Raw genomic sequence first — 25,349 nt, 5'->3', positions numbered from 1 at the left:
CCAATGCTTCTACATTGCCCCATCCTTATTTCAGATATTGTGATCTATTGGTATAACGTGATGTTTAGCTGGTGATATATCGCAATGATAAAAACCAGATATTGCCCAGCCCTGCTTGTCTTGGCAGAGCTTCACTGAATGCTGGAGTACTCTCACTGCAGCCAGTCACAGAATACTTCCCCTACAGCACACTTGCGAAGGACAGAACCACTCAAATGACATTTGTGCCCCCTTTCTTGCCACCTCCTCCATGCCTTGTAGCAAATCCTAGGGACCTTCCAGTCAGTACAAATGGCCTGTTCCTTATCATAAGCAACAAGCAGAACTTCCAAGGGGATCTGAAGAGAAGCCAGCGTCATGTTCCTTATTTCATGGGTACGAACTTCAGCAGACACCATCTACTGGCATGCACCACTTCATTTTGCACTTGGAGGCCCACAACCCACACTTTAGGGTGGAAAATCCTGCAGTGTTTATGGCAACGGAGGGAATCTGTAGTCCTCCAAATGTTCCCGGACTACAACTCACATCATCCCTGACAATTTGCCATGTTGACTGAGGCTGATGGCAGTTGGAGGGCTGCAGGTTCTCCATCTCTGCCATGAAAGGAAGCTTTCCCTGCTGTTGAGACTCACTGTCTTGTCAGATCATCCCTGGAAGATGTTCTCAGGGCAGTGTTGCCATCATCTTCCCTATAGATTTTAAATACGAAGTTGGACAGGCATCTGTTGCCACTTTATATAAGGTATCCTGATTTAGACAAGGGGGGTTGTTGGGTTTAGATCAATGGAATTCTACTACATTGATCAATATGCCAATCTAGGGAGCAATACAGTGGGAATGAGTGAGCCCCTACTACAACCACCATAAAATGATTATCAGAGCCTTAAGGAATGTACAAAATCTGTGCAGGATAGTAGATTAGTTTCATTTAAGAAAAAAATTGCTTGAAGCATAACTCAAAAATCAATTTTATGAAGACCGCGATACATGATCATACTAACCGCACGTGCTTTAAATTTCACTTACTCATTTATGTGATTTAAAACCAGCTTAATTGGTTAGTTAGAAAAGAACAAGGCATCTGATTCATTTACATATAAATGGTTTTTCACTCTGGCTGCAACTATGATTAAATGCCAACCTGAGCAAACTTATTTGACATTCTGTATAGTACAGAATACAAATCTGTCAGCCAGGTCAAAAGCAAACGGTTAAATTCAGGGTAAAGCAGCCTGGGCAGTTCTGGATACTACATGGGACATTTCATTATCCTTACAATATTATCACAATTTTACCATGCTTTGCTATATTAATGGTTTAGATCTAAAGTTAAATCATTGATATAACTAAGCATGACAAAATAGTAAATATACATTTATTAAAACAAGCTGCAGGTGGGCTTTTAAAAACAATTTAAAGACTTAAGTAAAATGTTACTTATATAACTTCTGTTTCAGAAAATTATTTTGTGATTTTGATGTAGCTAAATGGTTTTTATCGAAGGCATTTCTAAGATTCTCAGCAGAACGCTCTGATTCAATTTCTTACCATTCCTTCCTACAATGGGATATATATTCAAAGATAAACTCAGCAACCAAAAGTACCAACCTAATCAAATGACCAACATGCTGATTCAATATTTCAAAGTGAAAAAATATATATGCGCATTGGGGATTGTGCACAGAAAATTGGCTGTCACATAAAATTTAGTTATATTCCCAGTCTCCTAAAAATGTGCCTGTGCCACTCCAAAAGATAGCATGTCCTCTGCTATGTTGGGCAGTTTGTTTTCCCTTTTCTTCTTTCTTGGTAATTTTAAGAAATGCTTTTGTGTTACAACAACATTTGCAAAACCTCTCTGCAATTTAAATGATTGCCATTCATATTGGAAGTGTAGAAAGGATGTGGTCACATAAATCTGCTGTGAAACAGAACTCTATATTCATTTGTATATCAGACTGCAAGCTTTCATCAGGATTGGTTTAAGCCAGCCATCACCAACCTGGTGCTCTCTCCAGATGTTTTGGACTACAACTACCAACATCACCAGGTTGGCAAAGGCTGGTTTAGGTCATAATCCACTCTCCTTGTATAGGCACCGAGGAAACAAGGAACTCCTCCATCCACCTTCTGAACATGCCATTTCATAGAATCATAGAATTGTAGAGTTGGAAGGGACCCAAGAGTCACTAGTTCAACCCCCTGCAATGCAGGAATCTCAGCTAAAGCGTCCAAGACAGATAACCAACCTCTGCTTAAAAAACCTCCAAGGAAGGAGAGCCCACCACCTCCCGAGGGAGACTGTTCCACTGTCAAACAGCTCTTACTTTCAAAAAGTTTTTCCTAATGTTTAGTAGGAATCTTCTTTCTTATAACCTGAAGCCATTGGTTCAAGTCCAGAGTAGGAGAAACCAAGCTTGTTCCTTCTTCCATGTGACAGCCCTTGAGATATTTGAAGATGGCTATCATATCTTCTCTTAGCCTCCAGGCAGAACATACCCAGCTTCTTCAACCATTCCTCATAAGTCTTGGTTTCCCGACCCTTGATCATCTTGGCTGCCCTCTGCACATATTCTAGCTTGTCAACACCCTTCCTAAATTGTGGTGCCCAGAATTGGACACAATATTCCTGTATTTCCTGGCTTCTACTCTTTCTCACAGAATAATAAACAACCCAAGCAAAGTCCAAGTGTATCCTAGGAGCTGCAAGACCACTCATGTGACTGGCCACAAGAATCACAAAATCTCTACCAACTGCTGTATGTCTGTAGTGCCCTAGCTTGCAGCCAAAGTGGATTTGGTTAGGAACTGCTTAAAGAGAAACCAATATTCTAACTGTTGAATTTGTAGTTGTGTGCGGAAGTGAGGTCAGTTGGTGGTATGGGGTTCCTTTGTTGTGCTGTTGTAGCGTGAGGGGAATAGTGTTTGTATGAGGTACGTTTTTCTTTACATTGCAATGTAGTCGAAGCAAAATTCCAAGTATGTGTGGAATTGGCACTTTTACAAGTACTGCATAATGTTTGCTCTGCACTTTCAAGAAATTGACCTTTCAGTGTGGGAGAACATATGCTCTGGAACTCTGTGTCCATTGGTATTAGGGAGGTACCTTCACCGTGTTGTTTTCAGTGCCTTTTTTGTTGTAGCAAGTATATCCAGGCATGTAATTTGGACACACTGTTTTAGTAAGTAAAACTGTTTCCAAATTGCTGGTTTTATTTTATATATTCACATTTTTAATGCAACTTGTTTTTAATGTTTGTTTTTATTAGCATTTTTAATAAATATTGTAAACCACTTAAAGGTATTTTGTTCTAGTAAGCAACATACATATTAAACAACCCAAGGAGCTGAGTGCCAAAACGGAGCACCAAGGAACGAGAGAGAGAGAGAGATATCAGCACTCTTGGGGAAAACCAGAGGTTCAATCCCTGACTGTTCAGGTTGGAATTTGCAATATTAAAAATGAATCATGCATGGCAGGTCTGAACATTTCTATCCCTTTCTTTGATGAACGTTACAGCTCAGAAGGGCAGCTGTGAACCTTAGATGAATAAAGCTTACTATGTGATCTTTTCAGCTTGTTGTGAACTACCCCGAGATCTATGGATGAACGGTAGTATACAAATAAAATAAATAATAATAATAAGAGTTATTAGAAATACAAATGTTGCTTTACAGCTGAAGGAGCGTTTCTTAAGCAAATGCTTGATGAGTTTCAGAATAATATAGTGAGGATTTAAAAGTTTTTAGTTTAATTGGCTAACAATTACTTCGTGAAACCAGATTTTGCCCTTCCTTTTTAACAGACACCTTTACTCAGTTTTTTAAAAACTGAAATGTTTCCCCCCTCTCTCTATCTTCCTGACAACCCTAAAGTAAACTAAGGATTTTGGCTGCCAAAAATATGGTTTCACAATGAAATTGTTAGCCTTTGCTCTTAATCTGGAGTTTCTGCTAGCTCAGATTAACAAAGATAATTGGTTTCTCACCAGATGGTTATTCTCCTTGAATGACTAGCTGCTTCCTGAATCTCTAAATCTTGGGGATGTTCACATGTTAGATTCAACATGTGTTTAGTCCGTGTACGTGCGTGCATTAAGGTTGCTATCTGTATCATATATATATGGTTATTTACACATAACTCCTGTTTAGACAATCATCATAGGGCTTAGATCAGGCATGGCCAAACTTGGCCCTTCAGCTGTTTTGGGACTACAACTCCCATCATCCCTAGCTAACAGGACCAGTGGTCAGGGATGATGGGAATTGTAGTTCCAAAACAGCTGAAGGGCCAAGTTTGGCCATGGCTGGCTTAGATAAACATTCAAGAAGAGAGCATGCACAAGTATCATTCCCATTGCCCTATGCATATTCAAAGGTGACTGTTTCTGCTCCTGCTGTACTCCTCTAGGCTGGAGAATTTTGGATCTTTGATTTCCCATGGTTCCAAAATGTCCAAAAGGAAAATCATGAATACAGGAGTTTCCCACTTTAGTTAATTGCCTTCCACAAGTTGGGAGGCAATTGAAACAGTGTTGGAACAGGGAGATCTAGTGTTCTCTTCCCTCCATCCCATCATGTGTAACACCTATAGTCTTTCCATATTTGTAACACCTATAGTCTAACACAGGGTTTCCCCAACCTGTTTTTGGACTACAACTCCCATCATCCCTAGCAAGCAGGACTAGTGGTCAGGGACGATAGGAACTGTAGTAAAAAAACAGCTGGAGACCCAAGTTTAGGGAACCCTGGTCTAACAGCACAGGTAGTAAGATTGAAATTTTCATCTTTGGCGTAGAATGAGTTAGAAATTACACATATTTGCCTATAAAAGCAACTGTTTTTTGGTCTTTGCAAGTGGTTTATTTGCATGACACAACATTCTGGCAATGAAGGTAGCCCATCTGCTTCAAGATCCACCTGCAGCTTTACTTCAAACCATGAGTTTGCAGCTGTTTTCACTGTTTGGATTTAGATATTTGAGAATGATCTGCTTGTTGTAAATGATAAAACGGTCTCTCAAGGAAGAAAAGATGCACTAAACATCCACTAAAGTGGAATGCATGTCTGTTTTGACTGCATGAAGGAGTTTTGTGTGTGTACCAAAAGTTAATGTGGTAGCTAAACAGGCTCATATTTTGCCCCCCTGAAGAGAAAGCAGGGAAGTCAACCCAACAGCCTTTCAGTTTCTGATGGGCCCAACTGTCCTACACAACTCTGGAAATATGGTAGATGAGATTATGAAAACACCATTTACTGAGCAAACAAACATGTATTTCACAAAAGGGCACTTGGTGTTAAAATCTAGTCACACGCTAGGAGAAAGTCCCAATCATTTCAACCCAACCAAGGTAGGTTGCAGAAGGCACAGTTCAAGTTGCAAGTCCTCTGCAGAAATCTCCATCAAAAATACAAAGATTTGCAGCGGGAAAGCTAGCGAAAAACTACAGAGCAAGCAAATTCAAAGCACGGCAAAACCCATGTTTGCATTCTGGCTCTACACTTGCAACCCACACAAGATGTCCGGCAAAGTTAGTGCAATTACTGCTAAAAGTCTGGCTACTTTGCCAAGGTTTGAAGCAGTAGGAACTCCAGCAGTACATCTAAGTGCCAAAGTGTCTAATCCTGCTTGAAGCCACCAACCCAGTGGCCATAATCACATCTTGTGACAGCAAATTCCACATTAATTTTGCATTACATGAAGATATATTTTCTTGAGTCTGTCCTGAGTCTACTGCCAACCAATTTCACTGAGTGACCCAAATTCTACTGATATGTGAAAGGCAAAAAGAATGGTAGTAGTCAATTATTGTGTCTATAATTTTAGTCAGGGCTGTGGTGGGGGTGGGAGATAAACTCTGCTTGCTGCCTGCTGCTTTCTCACTCCTGATTGGTCCCTCTGAGGCTGCTATTTACCATTGAAAATATATAAAAAATTATATTAAATCAATTATTTACCATCAAGTTTTGTTTGGTCCTGAGACCATTTACCTGCCCTCTGTTTCTGGCTCAAAACATGGCAGCTTAATCTCCAAAAGCTATGCTCAGAATTTCAATGTGCCAATGGAAAGCAGATGACTATTTTTACATTCTTATGTGACTGGAGAAACAGATATCCATTTAGGTTGAATTGAAATCAGTTCTGTTAATGGTCACTCTAAGCTTAAGTTAAATTAAAGCACATACAAGATAGGAGCAGAGCTCACAGTTGTGCAGTAACACAAGATGATCTGTCAGATGATCAGAGAAAGATGCTTCTTATAGTTAATATGGAATTTCATTACTTTGGTGCTACAAATCATTTTTGAGTACCAGGTTAAGTTTTAGTCTTCAAGCAGGCACTCTTGTACGCAGAGAAAGTTCTCAACTGAGCAGTAGGCATGACTTCACACACAGGAAATCTAAGCAAAAAGCAGGCTTAGGGTAGTTAACTGAGCACACCAGATAATATTAAAGGGGCTAGTGGAGATGGGAATTTTACTTATGTTTTACTTAAAAGGAGTTTTACCTAAAAGGAGATTGTAGGTTCAAGTTCCCATTATATCATTAGTGATGAGATCAGGAAAAAAAATTCTAACTATTAGAGAAATACAATATTGCAATAGCCTTCCTAGAAGCAAAATGGCAAAAAACTCTTTACTGTTGAAAAGCAACTCACTGAGTCTCCAAAGGGATGTTATGAGATGATGAGATGTTTTTAAATGGTGCTTCAATCATGGCCTATTGAGAAATGATTTTATTCTCTGCCCCCACCCCCACTCCTTACTCTGAAATAAAAGAAAAGGGGATTGGATATAAACAGGTATTGCTTCTGAAAAGAGGATTAAGGACATTTTTTTCTAGGGGAGGTCAGGTGGACAGGCTGTGTTCTCTCACTGAGTGTTCCTTTACAGGCTTGGAAGGGGTTTTCCTACAGCCCTGAATCTGGAAATGCGTAAAGTGCATAATGATTTTCCTTCACTAGATGAAAAAAGAATCAATTAAGCTCAGAATTTTTGTTTCTAACAGCAACCTGCTAGCTGCCTCTGGAAACCTCACAAGCAGTGCATAAAACAATGGTCTCTCCTATCATTTCTCCACAAACCATAGTTAACAATGATTATGGCAGACAGAATTATCTGCCATGAATTTGTCTAATTCTTTCTAAACCCAACAAATATATTAACTGCTCTATGGCCTGCTTCTAAGGCCTCTCTAGTAAAAGCTGTATAAAACAATCCCATGGTACCCCAAACTTCTGGGGAACACCAGTGCCTTTGCTGCCATCGTGCATCTCTTTTCAAAGGAGCAGATGATAGCACTGCATAGCCGAATGATGTCAGATGAAATTTTCCCTAGGTGCAAACTGGGAACAACAACGACAAACATAATTAGGGCTCTGTTAAAATGCCTTCCCAGTAATTTGCTGGTGATTGCTTAGAGCTGTTGCTTATGGAGCAGAATGCGACCAATTCCGGCCCTGTTGTGCAAAGAGAACCCTGGCTGCCTTGTGAGACATCTTTGGGAGAAGAAAAGGCTAAGGAGTAAACCCTACACAAATCCAGACTGGAGCCCCTAAGGCAGTTGGATGACGTCTTGTATGCCTCCTTCCAGCAACTTCTGCAGCCAAGCTGGTGCCAAAAGTATTGCTCTGCTTTCCTTTGGACCGCACATCAGACAGGCCAAGAGGGGGGCGGGTCCTGTATTCTGGGCAGCCCAGGATCTCCATACACACTGCCCAAGGGAAGTCACTTTGGTGCTGCTAACGCAGCAAAAGCAATGCAGGAGGCAGTAGTGGCGAGTTGACAGTCTCTGCAGCCACAGCAGGTGCTGTGACTCTCCAGTGGTTTGACTTTGCCCCCGGAGGTGCACTCCATTGTCTCTTGAGACAGATGGATGCCAACAACAACATGTGGGAGGAGAGCATAGCTAATGAAATGGCCATAGCTCAGTTGTAGGACACATGCAAGCAGGGCTGGGAAATAGGACTGTCTTAAACCATTGCCAGTCAATATGGACAATATTGAGCTAAATGGACCATTGGTATAAAGCAGAAGTTTTCAACCTTTTTGAGTCCACGGCTCCCTTGACCAACTACATTCTTTCTGCGGCACCTCGGTGGAGCTCAGGAGCCCAGTTATGTCACCTCCTGCCTGCAGAGCTGAGAGCCTCTCACCCTTTTTCCTTCAGTCTCCTCTCATCTCCCCTCTCCTTGGGAGTCCTCTGGGCAGCTACTGCTGCCGCCCCTGGTCTGTGAGCTACCCCCCCTTGCCCCAAAGAAAGGTGCTTCCTCACACTGCCCCGCAGGGGCCTGGGACTTGTCTGCCTGTTCCCAATAGCAAGGGCTGGTGGACGGGCTGGCTGGGCTCCCTTGCCCACTTGCTTTCTTACTCTGAGGCTACCTCAGCTCCTGGCAATCCAGCACCCCCTGACCAGGACTGCTGCAATAAACTACTGTGCAAGCCTTGAGGAGGGATAGACGCAAGATGGCATCAGAGGAGGGAGGAAAGGAAAGAGGAACAAAGGCCAGTGTTGCCCGTGGCACCCCCAGCCATCATTCAAGGCACCCCAGGGTGCCACGGCACACTGGTTGAAAACCACTGGTATAAAACGTCTTCCTGTGTTCCTATCACCTAAATTTATTTCTTATCTGTACAACACAAGATGACAGCAGCTTCTGCTGATGTCTCTGCACACTCTGTTTGGAAAGATAATGGCAGCTTAGTTTAGCTGCCCAAAGCGTAAGCCGACGGGACTGATATTTTGAGTATTTTGCAATCATTTGTTTAATTAGCTGAGGCTCCTTGGGGAGAAGTTCATGAAATGGCATACTACCAAAGTCTGATGCAAAACCTTTTTTTGCTTATACGACGGAGACTTGGAATAAAGAGTTTTAAGAAGCTCAAGTGAATTGAGCTCCTATTTAATTATCAGTTAATTATTTTAATAATCCGCCGAAGAACAAAAGATAAATCCATTGAAGAAGATGCTGGTGAACAAGGGGCATTCACCTGAGGTTTGTATCCTATTTGAACTCCTTTTTTGGATGTTCTAAAAAAGGAGGCTCCTTCTAGAGGTCTGGAAGCAGAGCAGAGGAGAGGGGCATACAGCTCCCCCATCACTTTAGCAGATGAGCTTTATAATTTGTTCAGGTGTAAAACCGAATGTCAGAGAAACTCAGGACTGGCCTGAGACATTTTGGTACCAGAGGCGAACCACAAAATGGCATCCCACTGCCAGAGGAGAAGGGAGGGAGTGAAGATTGACACCAGGAACAAGAAGGAAATAAATATCTACATTAGGATGCTGCTGTCTGATGCAGTTGTCTCACCTTATCACATGGGTGGGCTGGCTCTGGAAAAAGAACCCTTTCATACACTTAAAACAACAAAGTAGGTTGCCTTCTCTAGGGTGGCCAGTTAGGCATCACCGGAAAAAGAAAAGAAACGAAGACACAAACTTGCAAAAAGTAAAAACAAACAAACCCAGTTTCTCACTCACATTTAGAAAGACTATGAACAGGTGACTCATGTGACTGCATGATCAGCGTGCTATCTAGGTGTTAACCAAACTGGGCCTTCAACTAGAGGACACCTTCAGATGGAAAGCTATCCCTTGTAGAGTAGAGCACAAGGCCATTCTAGTCCTCCTCCTAGATTTGTACAAGGCCATAAATGGCTGCTATCTTTCACAGAAGTTAGGCTGGCTCCACACTATATTAGTCCACAGTCTTCTCTCACCTTCTACAATGCTACAATGCATGAAGAGATCACACAGAATCATAGAATTGTAGACTTTGAATGGACCCCTGAGGGTCATCTAATCCAAACCCCAGCAAAGCTGGAATCTTAACTGCTCCCCCCATCAAGTAAATAAATAAAAATACTTAATTAACTGACCAACTGTGTTACATATAAACTTGGTTCTGCCTCCCCCCCCCAAAAAAATAAAGCCTGGCTACACCAATGCATCCACCACCAATTATGGTGCTGGAGGAGACTCTTGAGAGTCCCATGGACTGCAAAAAGATCAAACTTATCCATCCTTAAAGAAATCAGTCCTGAGTGCTCACTGGAAGGACAGATCCTGAAGCTGAGGCTCCAGTACTTTGGCCACCTCATGAGAAGAGAAGACTCCCTAGAAAAGACCCTGATGTTGGGAAAGATGGAGGGCACAAGGAGAAGGGGACGACAGAGGATGAGATGGTTGGACAGTGTTCTCGAAGCGACTAGCATGAGTTTGGCCAAACTGCGGGAAGCAGTGAAAGATAGGCATGCCTGGCGTGCTCTGGTCCATGGGGTCACGAAGAGTCGGACGCGACTGAACGACTGAACAACAACAACACCAATGCAACACGCAGTCCCCTCATTCAATTTAAAACCATACTGGAACCTGCTTATCTTTGCAAATGTGCTAGCAGTCAGTGGGGGATCTTGTGTGATGCCAAAAGTCAATCCCCCCCCCCCGCTCCATTATAAGGCATAGTTGCAGCATCCCCTGTGCCCAGGAACAGCTAATAGCTGCATTCTGGTTCATTTGCATTTACCATATAGATTTAACTAACTACATGCTGTTCTAAACTGAATGACACAATCTTCTTGTCCTGTAATAAATCTCTTTACTGTGGATTTTGGTTAAAGTCCCCTATGCACATTTGGGTATACATGTGTGATTTACTATACACATGTACATGTGGACACATGGTTGTCCTTGAAACACCACAGGAATAAACAACAGCCAGTGGATAATTTATGGACAGAAGCACTGACAGACCAATCCTCTCCACTGCAAATTAATTAATGTAGTCTCGAGGAGGCCAATGAGATGGCAAAAACTAAGCATTTGTCTACTACAAAATATGAGTCTAGGTCTCCAATCCTGTAATCCAACTGTGGGCCTAAAGCCCCCATGTTTTGAACCAGTTGGTGAAGGTTAAAGCTTACCCTCCTACCAATGAGCTCTCTGCAGGTTGAGTTTCCATGTCCTATGCTTTAGGAGTTAAAATTCCAAAGAAACTGCAAGCTTTCCACAACACTTTCCTATTTATATGCAAACATGACTAAAAAAAAATAGGCACTTCGCATTAGTGTTTACATTTAACAACAACACAAACGCAACACTGCTATTTGCTTCTGCCATCAGTTTCTGGAATCATTTGCATATTCCTTCCATTTATTTGCACAAGGAGCTGGAAGCTACTTCATGTAAATACACTCGCATGTCTTTTAGGGAATGTTGACACTAGACGGAAATGGCACAGAAAGGAAGTGCAAAGCATTTTAGTCACACACTGCTGCCCCGAAGCTAAATATTCTTTAGAAATTAAGTGGAAAGGAGATAATATGAAAAAGGCAAAGTAGCTGATGTTATAAAGAGATAATCAGTGGAAAGGAGGCACAAATGGGAGTGTGCCAATAAAACAGGAGTGTTATCTAGAGACAGATTGTAGGAAGGATGGGCTTCAGATGTCCGGTTCATTGCTTTGTACTCCCTAGCTGGCAAAGCTTTTCTTATTTTTCTAGAGATTTTTTCTATTCTCACCTCATGCTATCTGATTCAGACAATAATCCGGCTGTGGTGAATGCTTCCGGAGTTAAATATCTGAACATAATAAGAGCCCTGCAAGATCAGTCAAAAAGTGAATCCAGTCCAGCATCCTATTCTCACAATTTCCGCCCAGAGATGCCCCTGTGGTACCCAGAAGCAGAACAATGGGGCACCAGCACTCCCCCCAGAAACTGGCATTCAAAGGCGACTCTAATACTGGAGCCTGCTTCTTGGGAGAAAAGTGAAGACAAACCTTGACAGCATTATCTTAAAAAGCAGAGACATCACCTTGCTGACAAAGGTCCATATGGTTAAAGCTATGGTTTTCCCAGTAGTGATGTATGGAAGGGAGAGCTGGAATATAAAGAAGGCTGATCGCCGAAGAATTGATGCTTTTGGATTATGGTGCTGGAGGAGACTCTTGAGAGTCCCATGGACTGCAAGAAGATCAAGCCTATCAATTCTCAAAGAAATCAGCCCCTGAGTGCTCACTAGAAGGGCAGATCCTGAAGTTGAGGCTCCAGTACTTTGGCCACCTCATGAGAAGAGAAGACTCCCTAGAAAAGACCCTGATGCTGGGAAAGATGGAGGGCACAAGGAGAAGGGGACGACAGAGGACGAGATGGTTGGACATTAACCAGAGGGAGGAGAAGGTGTCGCAGGATTGGAAGAAATTCAAGGATTATTTAGTTAAATGTGTCAAATTGAATATTTGAGCAGAATTAGCTAGTAGAATTGGCTTTAGCATGTGTATGTTAGATAAAATAGTGTAGAAGAAGTTTAGATGTAAATGTTATGAATGTTTAAGAGTATCTAAAGACATTGAGTTTAAGTGAGAAACTATATTTGTTTAATTAATTTAAATTTTATTGAGAGACAAGGTTAAGATTTATGGAAAAAGATACAAAGCTACCCAAATTATATATTGGTTTTGAATGCAGGGGGGGGGAACGGGGGAAGTCTAAAAGGATATAAAGAAGATAGAATTAAGAAGAAGATAGAGATAGGTGTATGTTTAGTTATGTATTTGTGTTTTTTCTTAGGTTTATTGTTTATTGTTATTCTCATTGTTATTGTTGTTGTTTATTGTTTGTTGCCTATTATGTATTTTTGTATTTTCTTTTGTTTATATATGGAAAATAATAAAATCTTTAAAAAAAAAAGAGATGGTTGGACATTGTTCTCGAAGCTACCAACATGAGTCTGACCAAAGTGTATTTTAATGTGCTTAAAATTGTTAAAATTAATTTTTTAAAAAGGGGAAAAAAATAAGGCTGATCAGCAGCAGCTGGAGTCACTTCACCTTCTGCTTCTTCAGGCTGCTGCTCAGTAGGTGAAGCTGACTCCTGGCCCATGACAACCATCTCCAATTGTTCAGGTACCATAAAAATAAAAATAAAACGGGTCTAGAAATGTACTGGAGACCAGGGACCAAGTGCTGCCATAATAGGTGAGCAACGTCCAGTCCGCCAGAAATCACACAGTTCTCAACCAGCTGGACTGACAGGTTTGACTACCTGTTTGTAACACCCCACTGCACCTCATTGCACAGGTCCATATGCAGAATCTGCTTCTGCTTGTGAATATATCACTGTGACTATGACCTCGGTGATTCTGTAGCTTCAGCGACTGATTAATTAACTATTCCTTCTATTCATCTTTTGGATTCCGGGCCTCTAAGGAAATACTGAAGGATTAACTTCACAGATTTTCTGTACAACCTTGATTAAGCCGAGAGTCTTATGTTTCAGTCAGTGGAGTTCTTAAGAATAATAAAACTTGTCATAAAGTCGCAAGCAACTCTGCATTCCCCTCTTGACTGACAATTAGAAGTCACTGGGGATGAGTATTTACTAATTTATGTCTGGCAGGGACTTCAGAATTGGCTTTCAAATAGCTATAACGGTTATTTTTTATTCTCCTGTCCAATAAATCAATACCACTTTTCATGGATGAGGCATATACTACCCCTGTCAGTTGCTAATGGCATCACTAATCACTATTTTTTTTTGCCACATTTACCAGTAGGTGTCTGATAAGACACAGGGGCTGTGAAATAAAATACTAATTATCAAAATGATTGCAATGACAGCTGATTCATTAATAGTAGCTTATGTGTAGTTATTTCAGAAGAACTACGGAGCAATCCAATGCATGTCTATGCAGGAATAGGTCTCATTGAGTTAAATGGGACATACTCTCATCTGGGCTTGCAACGTTAAAAGAAAATATCATCACACAGTTTAAGCCAAAGCAATTTCTAAACTCACAGGACAGCCAAGGTTCTTATTCCTCTTAGTAATATATATCTTTTTAAATCAGAGGTCTACTTGAAAAGCTTCACTGCACTGTTTTAGGTCACTAATGGATATGTTAGGCCAAGGGTTCCCAAGCTGTGCTGTGGATTTGTGGTTGAAGATGGGAGATGGCATGATAAATATTCATATTGATTTCCAATTATATTTTTATTTCTTCTTCTATTTTTTATATTGTATTTTGCTGTATTGCAATTTGAATTCTATTGAATTCAAATTGTAATACAATAAAAATACAATATATAAGAAATAAATGAATATATAAGAAATAAAAGAAGCGATAAAAATACAACGGAAAATCGCACCACATTACAATTGCTACCTCAGGCAGAAAAATCCTTAGCTGGTCTGCCAAGACCCTCCACTATTTTTCAAGTGGTTCATGGCAAGTTGGGGTTTGGAACCAATGTGTGAGGCCACGGATAATTATGAAGGTACTGGAAATAATTTCATTGATTCTGTCTGATTTGTGCTGTTGTTACTTTTAACTTGATTTACAATTTTTTAATTGAACATTTCTGAGTTGTTGATAAAAAATGGGGTCATTCTTTGGTCATTCCAACCAACTAACTAACTAATATAGGGATGCGGAACTTGTGGTCCTCCCATTTTTTGTTGGATTTCATCTCCCGTAATTTCTGACCGTTGGCCATGCCTGGTGGGACTGGTAGAGTCCAACAACCTCTGAAGGGCTACAGGTCGACCCTGACTTCGAGATTTGACACATATATAGATTAATATGCCTTTCTGCCATCATGGAAAGAATTGATAGCAAGTTAACGAAATTGTACCATTCAAACAGAGAAAGTATAAGATCAGAGCATTAATATCCTATCTGTTGTGTGTGTTGAGTTTTCCTCTGAGGTGGGCAGGGGGAGTATAAATTATCTACTTGACATGTTGTTACATATGATTATATCCAACATAATGCAGTTATAATGGCAGGCATTTGCACATTGCCCATTTACCAGGTGCAATCATGACAGGCCACACAAATCATCTGGAGGAAATGTGAAAATGGACCACTCTTCTGATTAAGGACTACCACACATTTATTAATTTAACAGCTTGTCTTCAGCTTTGTCCATCTGCTCATTCAAATGTTTGTTGGCTCTACATTTACTTTAGGAGAACTGTATCCAAACTAATTTATATAATGTCTGGTTTCGAGTGTGTAGAACCATCACCTGGCTGCCAGACCGGACTGGACCGGGGAGCACATTTTAATGTGGCATTATTTCGTTGCTGCTTTTCCGGAAACTAGCAACTACCTGTACTATATAAGAAAATTAGAAGTTCTACCTGTGATAACCTCAGCTGAAAATAGTATAAAAGGTACATTGATTTATTTAAAGTTAAAATATTGCACAACCACTTCAGTCTTCCCAGTATGCAATAATTTTTAACTCACGTTTGAGACCGAAAAGAACAAACAGCACTTCCTTCCTTACACAAGTGAAAGCATATCTTTCAAAGCGGTGGGTGCAAAAGCAGAGTGTAAAAGCAGAGACTATCACTATTACTATGACTTAATGTGATGCATGAACTAGGCCAATGTTTCAAAATTAAATGAGCCACCAGAAGCTGCCTATAGATACGTATGAAATACAAGCAAAAGTGAAGTATACAAAGGGTGAATTTATTAGTGCAGCAATTTGCTTAAGCAACGTATGGGGAAAAGGAGAGTTAGAAAAGAAAGCATTACAGTTAGAAAAGGAATATAGAGAGAGAGGTGACAAAGAAAACCTATGTAAACTAGGTATATATATATACATGTATTGTATATATACATGTATTGGATGATCAATATATACTGATGAAACTGAGGAAGTGCTTTTGTTTATTTGTTTGTTTGAAATAATACATATAATACTCAAGTTGGCAAATCATTTGAAACAAAGACAATAGACAAGTTATGCCATCTGTCTGGATTGGTAACAGAAACATTACTTCCTTTAATGAGGGCATTTTAAATTAATTTCTTCATTGTTACACCATCGGCTAAGCCAGATCTGTCTTACCAGTTATTTCTTGAATAACACTACACATAAGATGGATCAACATGATCTGAATAAGTTAAGTTCAAGAAAGTAAGTGATTGAGACATGGGGAAATATCTGGGACTGGGTAAGTTTAATAACTGGTTGTTATGAGAGGCTTCAGACTATGGTAGCAACTTGATTCATTGCTTCTGTTTCATAGGTGCAGCTTCATTGATTCATGGTAAAAGGCAAAACAACTGCAATTAGTTGTAAAGACGGATTAAGACCCTTAAAACACCTGCTCATTTAGACCAGGTGAGAGGAACCTTTGGTCCTCCACATGTTGCCAAACTACAACTCCCATCACCCCTGGCTGTCAGTCATACTAGCTGGGGCTGATGGTAGTTTTAGTTCAATAACATCTGGACGGCCAAAGGTTCCCATACAGCTGATACAGACCAAATTCCATTTCAGCCATTGTCACTGCTGGACAACTGATTATAATCCCTTTTACTTTTCAGGATTGCACCATGGCACATGCAACGGAACAAAAAATCATTGCATATTAATTTCTGCTGGAGGTCCCTACAGGGGATGAGTAAGAAGTATCACACACTTCTGCTTGTCCCACCACTTCCCACCCAATAAAACTTGCTCTGGAACAAATGTCAATCACCTGTCCCATACCTTCTGATTGTCTTGACATTCTTGGGTGCCACTGTGTGCTTCAGGGCCAAGGGCTGCACACAGAGCATAAAACTGGAGCCTTGGGCTATTCCACTCCGTTTCTTGGTGAATATGGCTGGGTTAATGGATTAGGTCAGGCATGACCAAACCTGGCCCTCCAAATGTTTTGGGACTACAACTCCCATCATCCCTAGCTAACAGGGCCAGTGATCAGGGATGATGGGAACTGTAGTCCCAAAACATCTGAAGTCTGGCCATGCCTGGATTAGGTTAATAGATTGGGCAGCTGGAGGGCTTTCAAAAAGTCCCCTCTGGTAGCCAGATAGCTCCAGAATTTGGTGGCCCTCGGGCAAGCTCACTTCCTTCTTGCTACTGCTGCTGTTGTCATCATTGCCTATTCACTTGCCCTCTTCTTTTGGACCCAATCTGCAGAGCTACCCAAAGGAAAATGGCAAAGTGGGTGTTGATTGCTGCTCTTTCTTCTTGCACCTCTCACACATCAAGGAGGTGGAGGAGAAGCAGGGTCAGGGGGCTCCAGGAAATGGCAAAGGTGACTCTATGGTAGGAAAGGCAAATGAACCCTTCCTGCTTTCCATCTTTCATCTCTGACATAGCTGTTGCTGGTGAAGCATGCAAAAGTTGTATTTTGCCTTTGCCCCACAATCCCTCCAGGTAAGACTCAAACTGGTATGGCTTGCGCTCCATCCCAATGCTGTCCCCACTGAGCTAACAAGTTTTGCTCCTTTAAGAACATGGCTGGCTTGAGCCAGTTTCTTTTTAGTGGTGCTTTCTGTGTTGTACCCTACTTAGTTAAAACGGCCTTCATTTGTTGTCTGTATGTGTGGACGCTTTAAGGGAATTCATGTGCGCACACTATTAATATACTGCCCTATATGAATACACCATATAACAAATTATATAATGGTAAATGAATAAAGGTTAAATACTTCTGTTAAGAATTAAAGAGTGGAGCCAAGCGATTCTATGCCCAGAAATCCACCAGGGAATCACCCTGGCAGATGTTCTGCTGTGTCTGAGCCTGAGAGTGGAGGGTAAATTCAAAGAAAAACAAATTACATACTGAGCCGTGACAGCAGACATACCCGGGGAAGTTATACCAATAGCAATCAACTGGGGACCATGTCCCCGATGACATCCACAAGCTGCTCACAGACAATGTCAGGCAGTGAGCTCATGGCACCCATGCCATATCCCAACGAACACCTTTGCATCACCCTACCCCATGGGGTAATGCAGTTGCACACATAGAATCATAGAATTGGAAGGGAACCTGATGATCATCTAGTCCAACTGTCCCTTATGGGGATTGAACCCGCAACCTTTGTGTTATCAGCAACATACTCTAACCAACTGAGCTATCCATTACTTATATACCAAGGATGTAGCTGGTTCAAATACCCTATGGCAGTGGTTCTCAAAGGGTGTGGCATGAGAGAATGGCAAGTGTGGCAGGAAGGTTGGGCAGGGCACCTGGAACAAGAAGGGTTGGCATTGTGCTCTAGTTTTCATGTGTGCACATTGCAAAGTGCTCCCTTTTTGTGCAAAGCACGCACCCCTTCTCCTCTTCCTCTGTTTTATTTTAAGCTGAGCTACACCAGCATGAATGAGCATGTAGGCTGGGGGGGGGGGGAAACCCAAGCAAAACCAAAAATCCAGGTACCTTTTGTTGACAGTATCTTGTTATGCCAGAGGCTTGTTGCTCAAAACCCCAGGGTGGCTGATCTGGATCTTCAGAGTGACCCTTTTCAGTGCAGAGGGCTCTCCTGTTGAGCAAAGAGCCCTTTCTCCATAGTTGCCCACTATCATCCTTGTGAATACCAAGTATTCAGTACCAGAGGCCAGAGATATAGCCCCATGATTATTATTATTGATTGCGTACATTTGTATACCGCCCACATTGACTTTGATGGGAGGGGAATTTCTTATACCAGTCTGGGGCCAGTGTCATTACAGGGTTTAGGCACTATCAGCCCTACATCTGCACCACAACCCATTTCCGGAGACTCTACTGGCAGGACTTGGCTGGTGGAGCTTTTCCCCACTGGGGTGGGGGGGGGGTGGGGTTTTTTACCAGTGTTCTGGGGAGGGGAGGCACACCAGGATCGCTTTCATTCTGCTGATGTACCTTCATCTCCACTGGCTGCATGACACTTATATTACTTTCTAAAGTCATGGCATAAGATTAAGCCCTAAAGGTTGCATGCTAACGCTCTGTAGCATTTCAGTGCCTTGTGAAATCAAAAGCGAAACAGGAACTAATTGTTACCCATAAACTCAACGGATATATAGATTTGAACAAATTAAGACTCTCCCCTTGCCCTGTTCCAGTCCGTAAAGGGAAAGCATATTTTCTTCCAATTTCTTTATTAGGACGCAAATTGATGGGCTGATTGTTTATTAAACAAGGCAAGATTTTGTTAAGCAACTGCTGGAACATATTTTGGCAAGAATAAAGCTTAGAGAAGCAGATGATCCAGTCTGGAAGAAGAGATTAGTAGAACTCAGTATATCCATTAAGAATTGCCAGGGAAGTTATCTGGGCAGAAATGCTCTTTCTTTCTTTCTCTCTGGCAAGTGATGGTGGGTGCAGCAGTCGCAGTGTGTGGGGAAAGAACAGCAGGGTTCACATATCCATCTCCTAGTTGTGATAGTTAGCAGCCCATGAAGGAGCAAAGCCTGATAGGAGATTGCAAGGGCTATGAAGGCAAGGCATTCATTTGACAAAGGAAAATAGGCCAGAATTCCATGACTATCAGCATTACATGAACCTTACAAGTGGTGTTTTTAAGCATTGGCGTACCTAAGGGTTGGCTAGGTTGGTGCCTGCCAAGAGCGCAGGCCCAGGGGCCACAGAAACCATGCCTCTCCACTCTGGCTTGGAGTAGTTAAGAGCCTGCCTGCTCATCCACACGCTCTGGGCAGCAAGGTGAGCATGCAGGCTCCTCTGGGCTCCTCAGTGGAGGAATCCAGTAGCTGGCGCAGGCAGTCACAGCAGCCCTGCAGGGTCCCCTCCCCAGTCAGCTGGTGATGTGAGGGGAGTGCCCAGCAAGGTTTTGAGAGAGCCAGGAGAGTTGCAGGAGGAGGAAGAAGGGAAAGCAGCAAGTGCAGGGAGGGAGGCAGATAGGCAGACCAATGGAGGAGGTGATGGAAGAGGGGAGGTGGAGCAGAGCAGACCCCACCCGGATAGCTGCAGAGGAAGTCACTGGTGGAGCAGAAAAGGTGATGAAATGCAAACTTTTTGAGTTTCTGGTCCATGGTCTCTCCCAGCTTTGGAGGTGCCGAAATAGCTCCTTGCCAAGGGCAAAGGGAACCTAGATACCCCCCTGTTTTTAAGGCATTAATGAAGACCTAGTTCTCACATTAAGGTATTGTTTCAACTACTGTATATCTCCTCCTCCTCCTTTTTTGTTTTGTTACATAGTAAACAGATAAACAAGGAGCAGTACATCTATTGTCTCCATATTCAATTCATAGTCTTTTTCACAGTTCTTAATTTACATTTGGTGAGAGACACTTCTGTCGCAGACACTTTCTGTTAAACTGAGTGCACTATAACACACACACACACACACACACACACACTTTTATGTCTGCAGTCAGATAAGTAGAATTATGTAAACCAAAACATGGCATTGATTACAAGGCTGGAACGCATGTTACAAAGCATACATCGAAGTTTTCAAAAACAATTATTAAATCTTGTGCAAGTGAAACATAAGAAAATGAACTGTGAAGTGGGATGCACCAAAAATGACCAAAGCAAGACAACTTCTCAAATTTCATTCCTACTTCAGGATAAACAGCAAACAATTAAACATAACAATTGGGATACCATAAGTGAATGACTAAGTTTCGTAACTCAAGGAAACAAAACATAAGCAAATTTTTCCAATCTAGGTACAGTGGATGCTCGGGTTGCGAACGTGATCCGTGCAGGAGACACATTCGCAACCCGCAGCACCGCGTCTGCGCACACGCGGGCAGCGATTTGGCACTTCTGCACATGCGCAAAGAGTGATTTAACGGTTGTGTGCATGCGTGAGCGCCAAAACCCGGAAGTAACCTGTTCTGATACTTCCGGGTTTGGTGCACTGCGCAACCCGAAATTACACAACCTGAAGTGGCCGTAACCCGAGGTATGACTGTAAACATGTATTCCTGGAAATCTTCAACTGTACCTTAATGCTGAAGTAAAATGCATACAGCAGAGAGCAGTTACCTCAGTCCTTGGTCACAAGAAAATACACAGTAGCAATAATTTTAAAAACCTGCAAGAAAGGCATTCTACATAGGCTTAGGGGGGCCCTTTATCATAACCAGCTTGGTGCTTTTTGGCATACCCTATCTTCCACAAGTCTACTTCGCTTCCTCCATGCATGCGCCCCCCCCCGAAAAGCATGATGTTCAACAAATGATGTTGGACTCAAACTCCTCAACAAGTATGACCAATAGTCAGGGATGATAACAGTGGCATAGCGTGGGTTGTCAGTACCCAGGGCTGCACAGAGGGGTGGTGGCATGGAGGGAAATGGACAGAGTATGCATGAGCATTCAATTGCCTAGCAGTGTCCACGTCACCCGGAGGATCGCGGCCGCAGAGCTAAGAAAAGAGTCATTTCATTGTCTGGAGATCACTTCCTGGTTTGCATGCAGAAGCCATTTTCAATGGAGCCCAGTGACAGAATCACACAACTGTATTGAGGCAGCACTGGGTGTTGAAATTTTGAGCGAGCGGGCTCCGGCACGGGGCTGTAGAAGCTGTCTCCAACCGAAGAAACACGGCGGCAACTGCCGGATTTTGAGCGCTCTGCCCTTCCTCAATCTGGACCTAAAAGAAGTACTCAGTAAGTACGGAATCTAATTTCGGACTGAAAAGTGTAATTTGGCTTATGGAGAGAGATTAAAACGAGGGAGTCCGTTTCTCTCCGACAGCGGCAAGATCAAAGTAACGTCAAAGGAGCTGGAGCCATTTAAAACTTGCTTTAAAGTTTAACTCTGATTTTGTACACCTTAGAGCCCCCTGTTTTGGGGGTAAAATTGAGACTTTGATTGATTTCTTCCTGTGGATTACAAAGTATTAGACTGATATTGTTAACCCTCTGGCTAAGGATCCCTGGTCGGTCCGGTAATGGTGGCTGTTGACCGGCTGGCGCAGCTGGAAAAGTACTGAAACCTAATCACTTCCGCCCACTTAAATCCCACGGTCTCCGCAGACCCAACAATGACACCAATCCAGGAGAGAATATTGTTGGAATTAAAACTACTTCAATCACTTCAGCAAAATCTTGCAGGAAAGTTTACCCAGATTGCAGCAACTTTGGAAAACTTTGTTTTATGCACACTTGATGGAGAGGAGGGAGTGAAAGTTGATCCTGTGGAATCTTTGGAGGATGAATTGGCACAGGTTTCTAAACAAGAGGGGCTTCTTTTGTGTGAGAGGCGGGGAGCCGATAAACTGGACATTATAGCTGACTTTTGGGGTGGCAGCCCAGAAGTTCAAGGACAACAGGGGAAAATCCAACAGGAACTTGAGAGCAGGGAAATGAAACCTTGTTATGACTTTATTGAAACAAGTTATCAAGAAGATTGCTACACTCTGGAGAAGAAGTTACATCTGAAGGGAAGTGCAGAAGTGAAAAAAGTTAAATCAACTTTGAAGGAGATAATAGGAGAAGGAGAATCTGGACTGGTGGAATGTTGGGGGGGGGAGACTGGGGGTGTGTGGGAAAGTTAATGGATGGGAAGCAAATGGGCAGGAGAGGGGTGGGGTAAAGGGTGAATTACTAGGAAGGAAGGATTGATCACGGTATCCGACACCAGAGGGGAAATGGAATATGAGACTGGAAGGAATATCTAGGTATAGGTCAATTTGTGGTTTTTTAAAAAAATATATTGAGAATTGGAATCAGAGAAATATAGGCTATAGCATAACAAAGTTAAGATAAGAAAGGATATAAGAGGTAGAGATGTGAAATTTGATGTTTGTTTTTTAGAATAAGATTTTGGAGTTAAAAAATATGTTGATAAGAATAAGGTTTAAGATTTAAGATATATTGAGTATAATTATATGATTTAGAGTAGAGGTTAAAAAAGTAGATTTTACAATGTTACAAAGTTAGTAAAAGAGGATTGGAAATGAATGCAAAGGACGTGAGGAGGTCCCAATAGAAAGTTATGAACTTGGAAAAGACAGTGAGATTTTTGTATTTTTTGTAGTTTTATAGTTTTGTATTTTTGTATTTGTATTTGTTTTTTGTTTGTTATTGTTTATGTTTTGTATTGTTTGTCTTATTGGAAAATTTAATAAATTCTCTATAAAAAAAAAAAATTGCTCCAGGGGCAATTGCCCCTGTGCCCTGCCATGCTCCGCCACTGGGTGATGGGAGCTGTAGTCCAACAAGAGCTACATTAAAGATGCCAGAGAAGTAAAACAGAATAAAAAGGTAACAGCTGATTTTTCTGATTCTAAAGCACACTCTTCTGAGGCCTCACATACTAGATCATAACTCTTTTAATCTCCTGGTAATGTTCAGAATTCAAATAGCAAAAGGGCAGAACTTATGAGAACTGTCATTTTGATTACCCAGTTCAGTAAAGCATCATCTACACTGACGTTTAAGAAACAGCAAGGGATGTTCTTGACAGTTACTGTCCCCAGAGATCTTACACATTCCACCAGACACATAAGCAGCCCTGGGAAATATTATGCTACGTGTTTAAAGAAGAACAAATAAACTTTCCAATGCCTGCAGAAGGAGATAATTACTTTACAGGTTTGGTCAGGATCCTCAAGGATATGCTGTAGAACATTGGGTAATTTTGCAGGAGTAAATCTCCCCTCCCTCTCTTCCTTCATTCAGCAACTGCACCATCCCCAACTCTGATCCAAAGAGCCTCTCAGCCCCCATAATTAAATGAAGATAGTGCCAGCTCAAAAAGCTTAAAATGCATTTAAACAGCCTTGTAATGGATGACCGCTTTCAGAATTTGTTATTTCACAGCTAGCATTCCTATATAAAACTGTTACATAAACACAGTTCTTAATTTTGTTTTTAAACCTAACCCAAATGGATTGGAGGTAATCTGTCGGTCATTTTTGAAGCTACTGAATAGATGCCATTTCACTCCAGTAGAGCTCCACACCAAGAATAATCTCTCCACACTCTGTAGAATCGTGAATTTCTCTTCCCTCGTGTGAGAGATATGTGCATTTGGAGATAGCTCAGATATAGTGCAGGAGGCCAATTCTGCTTGATCCACCATTAACCCTTCTATCAATCTCTATGGACACCCAGGATCAATTCTTCCTCAAAGAGGTCAAACTGTAATTGATAGTGGCGGGTAACATGGAAATCACACCAAACTGGAAAACTTCTTTATCCCTTGATTCAATTTTCTGTGAAATAGAAAGTTTTTTTTTTATTCCTATCCTTACTCCCCATTTGTTCATGACAGCATGCTCCACCAATATAAAGAGAGAACTGTTCCTGTTGGCAGATTTACGTGTAACTGCTGCTTACAAAAAAAAAAAAAGTGTGAAAATTCAGTTCAACTGATGTTTACCTACATTATTTATGCCTGCAATGCATTTTCCCTGTCTTTCTGTGCAATGATGCTAGCACGTAAGCTGTGTGTAAACTCCACTAGTTTACTAGCACATTAGTGTCATCATACATTACAAGGTAATTGCTTCAAACCACTGCTCCGTACGGAAACGTTGTAGTGAATTCTGTAAATCACTTAAGAAAGCTGGATGCTGAATCAGCACTCACAATTAATGTTGACTCTATTTTGGTACTTCCCATTAATTAAGAATATTTAAAAAGATTAGTTGCACGTATTAGTTGCACTATTAAACACCAGTTTAAACCTATTTCTAGTCAAGAAAACATTGCCATTGACAATATTTTATGGGATTGCTAGCGCTTATTCGTAAACATATTAATTCTACAGGAAGCTGAGAAAGCTTTCTTTGGCATGCGGGAAATGGTTGCCATTGGTAGCCAGAGACAGAAAATACACAAACGTTTGCTTGTTTTATTCTGCTACAAGGCCACCATGCAACTTGTTACGGTACTTCCTTTTCCTTCTCAGCTTCCCTTGCACAGCCTCAGTTTGGAGGTGCAATGACATACCGTATTTTTCCATGTACCTGTATAAGACTAGGTTTTTCCCCTAAAAAATAATGTCAAAAATTAGGGGGCTAATTATACATGGGGGCCATCTCCCCATTTTCTTAAATCTGAGTTAGTTCCCCAAAATAGGGGGAGTCTTATAGATGGAAAAATACGGTACCCACCACTTTGACAATGGCTTGCATTGAGATGGCTAACTCAATGGTTTTGTGAAAATCAATAACTTCCATTGTCTTTGTAAGAGATACAGCGCTGGTTACATCTGAAGGGTGCTCTTTCTTTGTACTCGCATTCCACAATGAGAGGGTCTGGAAATGATTAAGAGATCACTGGACAAATGGCTGGGCAACTTGCACCCTCTTATGTACTTTCTAATGGAACTGGCTAATCTTGCCCTGTGTTGAAATTGTTTTTTTTCCACTGTTCATTTTTACAGGCAGATTAAAAAGGATCAAAGCTAAAGCTAAGGGCTTTGTAACGGCACCAGCAGAAGCAAATTAATATACAGGAGTCTTTGAAGTTTTATTTCCCCTAGAGATAATCCTTATGTTTTGAAATCATGACATTATATTGGTGATATTTTCTCATTTGGGATAGTGATACTACAAGGTTAAATTCTTTCTTTCTTTTTAAGTGACAGTCTCAGAGACTCCAGTATCAGATTTGAAATATATTTCAGT

At 41.5% G+C, this 25,349-nt stretch overlaps 1 protein-coding gene across 27 annotated transcripts in view; it reads right to left on the bottom strand.

The window, feature by feature from the left end:
• The window catches only part of ADGRL3 (adhesion G protein-coupled receptor L3), a 337,100-nt gene that overhangs the window by 146,973 nt on the left and 164,778 nt on the right, over positions 1-25,349 (bottom strand). The gene's annotated exons all lie outside the window — the stretch shown is intronic.

Source organism: Lacerta agilis, chromosome 16 (assembly GCF_009819535.1).
Source record: "Lacerta agilis isolate rLacAgi1 chromosome 16, rLacAgi1.pri, whole genome shotgun sequence".
Classification (NCBI taxonomy): domain Eukaryota; kingdom Metazoa; phylum Chordata; class Lepidosauria; order Squamata; family Lacertidae; genus Lacerta; species Lacerta agilis.
Note: the sequence above shows the minus strand (reverse complement) of the source record. Positions and strands in the feature narration are given on the sequence as shown.